We start from the raw sequence: 7,407 nt of genomic DNA on the forward strand, positions 1-7,407 counted from the left end.
TGGAAGAGCAATTTGGTCTCCTCTTGACTTAATCCGCGCCTGTCTGTGGAGACCTCACCGAGGTGCCAACTGTAAGGATGGCTCTGGGTTTCAAACACCTGTCCACTAGGAGCTGGACTTCTACCCCCAACTTCCTTTCAAGCAGCCACAAGGCAGACATCAGATGGTAGCAACTTCTGGTCCCTCCTGAGAGGATTGTTACATGGTGTCCCACAGCTCCTTGCTACAGCTTCACCATTTTCTAGATATTTATTCAAGTGTGTAATTTTGAATGTAGACTAAAAGCGCAAATAAAATCTTCTTTGGGAAGCCTTTCCAGAATCATATGGGCAATAGGGCTGCGCTTTCCTTCTGTCTGATTCCCATGGCAGTCCTTTATTCTCATTGTACATGTGGCTTTTTCTTTTAATTTGATTAACATTAATTCTGTGCATCATACTAAACATTTATGAACTGTTTTAATCCCCACAACCCTATAAAGTAAGTTCTTTTATTATCCTCATCTTAGAGATGAGAAAATAAGGCACAGGGAGGTTAAGTGTCCAAAGTCGCAAAGTAGTAAGTGGACTCAAAGCAGCTGGGACTCATAGCCAAGCATTCTGACCCCAGAATCTGGGCCTAAGGAATTCTTTTCCACATTTTACAAATAAATACTCCCAGGGGTGAGAAAGTACTTGATCTACCTCCTCTCACACTTGTCTCTTCTAACTGTGAGTCCTGACTTGTTTGCTCTTACAGACTTCAGGATGCTGTGTTGCTGCTCTCGTCTGTATCCTCCCAGCCTGTGGTGTCTTACTCAGAAAGGAGCCAAGCAAGCTCCTAGGAACCCAAGGCCCTTGCAACTCCCAGCAGGAGCAAGTCAGTGACTGACTCTGGACTTTGCCTTCTGCAGAGGCTTCCTGAGCTTTGACCACCCTGAATAAGCTGCAGATCAGGACCTCCCCCGGGACTCACCAGGCTCTAAATCCTTTCCCGCCACACACACTAAGAGGACTCTGGTTCATTCATTTGTTCAACATATATTTAATGAGGACTGAAACGTACCATGCTAGGTACTTGAGATGCAACGGCAAGCAAGACACCAAGCCCCTGCCTTTAAGGAATCCTCATGTACATACAGATGGAGGCAGATGCATATATAAAGAGGCAATTCCAACATCCAGGAAAAGTGTCATAAGAGGAACGGGTAAACTAGGAGAGCACAGTAAAGGGGCAAAACCAGTGGAAGGTTCTCAGGAGAAAGTACCACCCACCCTTAGACCTTAGCACCATAGTAAGTCATCCACACAAATTCATTTAGGCTTATATGTAGGATCTGAAGCATTTATTGTTATAGTCATTGAGGAGTGTTAAGCCAAGAATTAGCAAGACCTAACTTCAATATCCAGTGTGATAATAAGCACCAATTTATTGAGTTATGTATTAATCCTCTACATGTACTATGCATTCATTACATAATACATGCTTGCAATACTATGAGGTTGGTGTTACTGCCCCATTTTATAGATGAGTTACTGAGGCAGAGCCAAGATTTGAGCCCAGACAGCCTGACTTCAGTACCTATGCTCTTATGTACTCTGATACACAACTGACCACACAGCTCATTGCCACAAAGAGGATTTAATAAATGTTTGAGACATTCAGTAGCCACTTTTTTATTTTCCCCTAGTCCAAGGGTTCCTACTAGCCATGATTCTCAAGTAAGTCACTCAGGAAACTTTTTAAAAATGAAATAACTGAAAAAAATAAATATATATATATACACAATGTACACAAATATTTACAGAGACCTAATTTGTAATAGCCCCAAACTGGAAATAATCAAAAAGTCCTTTATTAGATAAATGAAGAAATAATGGTATGTCCATACAATGGAATGCTATATGGAATGCTATACAGCAATTAAAAGGAGCAATTGATACGCACAACAACTTAAATGGCTTTCAAGGGGATTCTATTGAGTGGGAAAAAAACCATTTTAAAAAGGTTACATACTATACAATTCCATTTCTATAACATTCTCAAAATGATAAAATTGGAGAGATTAACAGATTAATGGTTGCCAAGGGTTAGTGACAGAATGTGAGGTGTGGATATGTCTATAAAGGGGTAGCAGGAAGGAGTTTTGCAATAAAGCAATATTTCTGTATCTTGGTTTCAGTAGTGGTTACAAAAACCTACATGTGATAAAATGGCATAGAAGTATACACTTATCATATTAATGTCAATGTCCTAATTTTGATATTGAACTGTAGTTATATAAGATATGATCATTGGGGGAGGCTGGATGAAGGGTATATGGGGCATCTCTGTATTTTATAACTTCCAGGATATCTGTAATCATTTTAATGTAAGAGCCTGTTTTTGTGTGTGTGGTGCTGGGGATCAAACCCAGGGTCTTCGCTTGTTAAACTTGCACTCTACCACTGAGCTAACCTCCCAGCCCTTCAATGTAAACATTTTAAAAGAAAGAAGAAAAAATTCAGTACCTAGGCCTCACAGATTGTGATTTTCTTCATCTAAATAGGGCCTGGGTTGTGGATATCTATGAAATCTCCCTGATGATTCTTACCTGCAGCCAGAGCTAAGCACCTCTGAGCCAGTGCCCAGAATCCCTAGGGTTGGAGGCACTCTTGGAGAGCTCTAGCTGCCAGCTGGCACAAGACAAGTCCCTGAGGGGCCAGGACACCAGACATATCCTCTACTTACAGGCAGTGGACTGGGCTGGCCTTAGGTAAGAGTTCAACAAACAGCAACCTAAAGTCCTAAGTTGCTTGCTTGATTGGGCTTGTTGCAGGTTTTACCTCTGGAATTCTGGGCCCATTTGCCCACAGATGAATTCCAGCTCCTGCATGAGGACACATTTCCCGACTGGAGGGCCCAGGTACTAGGCCCAGTTTCAGGGCATATTTATTTCATCTTTTACCATGTCCTCATTGGAAGCATAGCCGAATCCCAGATGGTCAACGACAATTTACCCTGGCTGGATAAACTGTCCCCAGGACAGGTCTCATACAGAAGGTGCCAAACATGTTTTTAACACCTTGCACCCCAGTGTACATTAACATTTCCAAGTGGGTTATTAAATCAGTATCAATTAAGAGCAGGTCAAGAGTATTCTGCTCATACATGGCAGTTGGCAGCTCATGTTTCAGCTGAAAGTCTCCAAAACCTCTAACAGGGTTTCAAATCAAGGAAGGAAATAGCTATTGGGTGACTGAAGCTCCCCAGTTTCCCTGGGACCACTAGCGAGATGGGAGCCACATGTGCCCCTAAGTTAACACAGTGGCCACCCATGGAGCCTCTGGGCAGCTGGGGAGCAAGTCCTGGAATGCATTTTCTAGTAGCTGTGTCAGCTAAATGGCAGACTTCCTGGTTGTGCTTTCTCTCTCTCTCTCTCTCTCTCTCTCTCTCTCTCTCTCTCTCTCTCTCTCTAGCCTTTTGGCTGTCAGTATGCAGAGATGTTCTGGCAGCTGGGGACCCGCCTTGGGCTAGATGTGGGGTCAGAGTCCTGACGAACAGCTTTGTTCTCTTAAACACTATTGTCATCTGACTCACCTATTACTGTGAATAATTTGCTAATTTTGGCCATAAAAACAAGTTCTTAGACAATCTGCAGTAATGTGTCTTTTTATGTGAATCAGGGGAGTATTTTTCTGCTTCTCTTTGTTTGATATGGAAATGAGTCTGATAGCTTTATAGCCAGCCAGGAATTGGAGCATGGGAGAAAAAGAAAATTGTGTCCACCATAAAGGTGGCTTGGCTCTCTTCCGTAAGTCTTTGAAGAATTAGTTCTTGGAAAACAAAGTCTCTCAAAATAAATGAACATCAAATCAGAGTTCCCGTGGGTGGCAGGAATACATTCTGGGTGCCTATAAAACACACACATTATGTAATGTTTTGCCTGATACCACTATTAATGAATCATCTGAGACAAAACTTCTGGTGTAAGAAAAAATTAACTGGGTTGAGAAAGTAAAATCATCATAAATCATGTGACTCTAGGAATTCAGTTAGACTGTTCTGGTCAAGGCAAATTAACCACCAAAACCCCAGGCCCACAACTGCAGACAGATGAGGCCAAGACCAAGCAGAGGAGCACACGCATGGATCCCTCATCTGGGCTTCCTTCCTGCTTCTGTTCTCTGCTGAACGAATACCTCCTCTTCTAACCATCCCAGCAACCCACATGTTCTGTCCCAAACAAGAAAGTTCCTGATGAAATCACATTGCACTTGTCCAGGAGTGTTGATTACCGTTTAATGAGCCAGAGTGCCAATCTGCTTCCTCAACAGGCATTTGCTATCTAGGATTTTTCTCTCAACATCCTTAATATCTCTGTCCTGTTTTCAGGTATGTCAAGCATCATGGACAGGTGGGGGGAATCATTGAGAATTCCATAATTTCTTCACTAAACTTAGTGGAAGAGGTGGGCATGAAGAAAACTTGATTTAGCTCCTGGAGGATGGAAGTATTTGCATTGTTTTATTCACTACTAGTGCCTTTCAAAACCTAGTTCCTCCACCAAGGCTCTGTTCCTATCTGGTGCCTGGCCTGCCTTTCTCCTCCTGTGTCCCCTTCCCTGAATTTCTCTGCCCCTCCCCCATACCATTCTCCTGTCTCCCTCCCCCAACACCTCACACCCTAATCCCAGCTGGCTCTGGCCTGCATTCCAGGTCCACCTGTTGTTCAGCACATCCAAAGCTGTTTCCCTCCTACCTAATGTATAACCCGGTGACCCTTCTTTTAGAATTCTCCTGATGCAGCCCCAGCCCTTCCTGTGGTGGAGAACTTGCACCCCCCGGAACCTGGGTTCTGACCCAGAATCCTCACCAACCTGCAGCCTCCTGTGAGTCACTTACCTTCTCTGGGCTTCAACTTCCACATCTGAAATAACAGAACAGATTTCAATGCCTGTTCTACCCTAAAATGTTACAATCCTAGCTATCTTCGGAAATGAGATTTATTTTTCTTTTCCTTTGTTTTTCCTTCTCTTTACTTTCTTTCTTTTTTTTAATGGGTCATCACTTCAGCCTTAAAAAGGAAGGAAATTCTCTTATGCTACTCCATGGATGAACCTTGAAGACGTTATGCTATGTGAAAATAAGCCAGACACAGGAGAACAATATGCATGATTCCATGATATGAGGGATCTGGCAAAGTTTTACTTGCCAGGGGCTGAGGGCCCAGGGGAAAATGGGCAGATATTTAATGAGAGTTTCAGTTTTGCAAGAGGAAAACATTCTGGAGATTGTACAACAATGTGAATATACTTAACCACTACTGAAACGGTTAAGATGGTAAATTTCATTGCCTTTGCCAAAATTAATTTTTTAAAAGGGGAAAATAACTTCTCAAACATAACATATCAAAATCAAACAAACAAAAAAGCATTTTTACTGTGTCATTGAAATCCAGAAAGGAAAAAAAAAAAAAAAAAGTCAGAAAATTAGTTCCTTATTTCACAGGTGAAGAAAATTAGGCCCAGAATGGGTGAGAGCCTTGCCTATAGTCACAGAGCTATGACTGTGTGCATGCCCAGACTGGGTTTCTTACTGTTTGGAGAGTTAAAAACAGGATCATGGGTAGGGGATGTAGCTCAGTAGTAGACCACATGTTAGCATGTGCCAGGCCCTGGGTTCAATCATCAAAATAAATAAATAAATAAATAAATAAGTATAAAGGGTGGGTGTTCATTTGAAAACTCCATTGTTTCTCTATACTGCTTGTAGAAGAAAATTGTGTTAACCCTTCATGTTGTGCCAAGAGGGCAGAGCAATATATATATTTGTCAATTATTAATTAGGCTAGTATAGAATAAAATACATAGATATTTACCTAGTTCTTCCTTTTAGATTTATATGTAAGCATCAATTTCAGGTTGTTGGGGTCTGAAGAAGTTGTCATCAAGGCATGTGATGTAGACAGATATTAAAACTCTCTCTTGTTCCTGGGATGGGAGTCCAGGGCACCCATAACTTGGCAGAGACTTCCAGGTAAAGACAGACAATGAGGGTACCCTCAGAAGGCACAAGGGCCTGGGGGTGGTAGTGCTGACCTGCTTGAGCTACACTGAGATGCCCCCGGCTGGGGCTTTGCTTTGCCTCAGCCCCAAAAGCATTTCCCTAAAATGCTTCATAATGATGATGAGACTTGAAGGCACCTTTCTAAAATATCAAGAAAATTAATGCTTTCTGCATTTTAAAAACTCATTTTAACTAAAAAGTATAGACATTGTAAATGTGTTTGAAATGATAACTATTCTAAAAGGACAGCTGGGCTGAGGATGTAGCTCAGTGGTAGAGCTCGGCTTGGCATGCTTTGAGGCCCTGGGTTCAATCCCCAGCACTGCAAAATGAAAAAAAAAAAAAAAAAAAAAAAGGATCTAAAGGGACAGCTAAGTTAGGCATGTGACCCAAAATTATTCAAAAGCCATTGAATCTAAAACCTAAGAGCAGTGCCCTGTTTTTCAGTATCTCTTCTAGAAAAAGGTAAACAAATTCCCAATTATCATTGTCAAAACCATCAAATAAGAGTAAATTTACTGAGTAACCAAAAAGGGGCTTTTGGTACAGAGTTCAGGTTTTATGTTTAAAATAGAATGTTTAGATTAAATAAATATTAACCTCAAAAATGCCTCCTTTTATTAGAAGTTTCACTCAGTGGTTAAGAGTGAAGGGAAATGATGACCGTAAACACTGTCTGACAGGAGCATGGGGTCATATAGAAAAATTGTCAATGGCCTCTCTTTTACGGGGCTTGTACAAGGCTGTGTCTGATTTACATGACTAATTACTGTGCTTTATTGTACAAGTAAAATTTAGATGGTTAACATTAGAATGATTAATTTCCTCTCATCCCTCTGTCTACACACACACACAATGAAGTAGTCTTGTCACATACTACATGATTTTAGATCTTAGTTTCATGTGCTTTATTTATATAAACTTGATAATTTAAAGATATAATACCCTTTTCTTAAACTGAAGATTAAGTTTAAGAAAACATCAGTTCAGTAATGGACTGTCCCCATGTCCCACTTGGTCAGAGGAGGGACAACGAGAAGGAAATTCCTTCTTAGCTTGATGCTACATCATGTTGGCAGGTAGATTAAGACATTATGACAACTAGGAAAATCTTGGCCTACTTTGAGTCTCAGTCTCTCTCTCTCTCTCTCTCTCTCTCTCTCTCTCTCTCTCGCTTCCCCACTCTCACTCTCTCTCAAATAAATCCCTTAAATAGCAACTAGAGAAACAGAAAAGTTTGCACTGGGATGTTCTTCTCAAAAGACCCTCCTCCCAAATTATTTGTCGCTTGAGAACTAGTTTTCCTGGGAGAATATATATTGTTGAATATTTTAGTGGAAAAGATTCTAAGAGGTCATTTAATTCCTTAATACAGAGATTT

The 7,407-nt window shown here is 41.1% G+C and overlaps 1 protein-coding gene across 1 annotated transcript in view; it reads left to right on the top strand.

Annotated features, from left to right (window-relative positions):
• The window catches only part of Myo3b (myosin IIIB), a 237,969-nt gene extending 234,403 nt beyond the window's left edge, over positions 1 to 3,566 (top strand). The window contains exon 22 of the mRNA XM_047544143.1: positions 739 to 3,566. The gene's annotated coding sequence lies outside the window, so the exon portion shown is untranslated. The remainder of the gene's footprint in view (positions 1 to 738) is intronic.
• The last annotated feature ends 3,841 nt before the right edge of the window (positions 3,567 to 7,407 follow it).

The sequence above is a fragment of the Sciurus carolinensis genome, chromosome 3, assembly GCF_902686445.1.
Source record: "Sciurus carolinensis chromosome 3, mSciCar1.2, whole genome shotgun sequence".
Classification (NCBI taxonomy): Eukaryota; Metazoa; Chordata; class Mammalia; order Rodentia; family Sciuridae; genus Sciurus; species Sciurus carolinensis.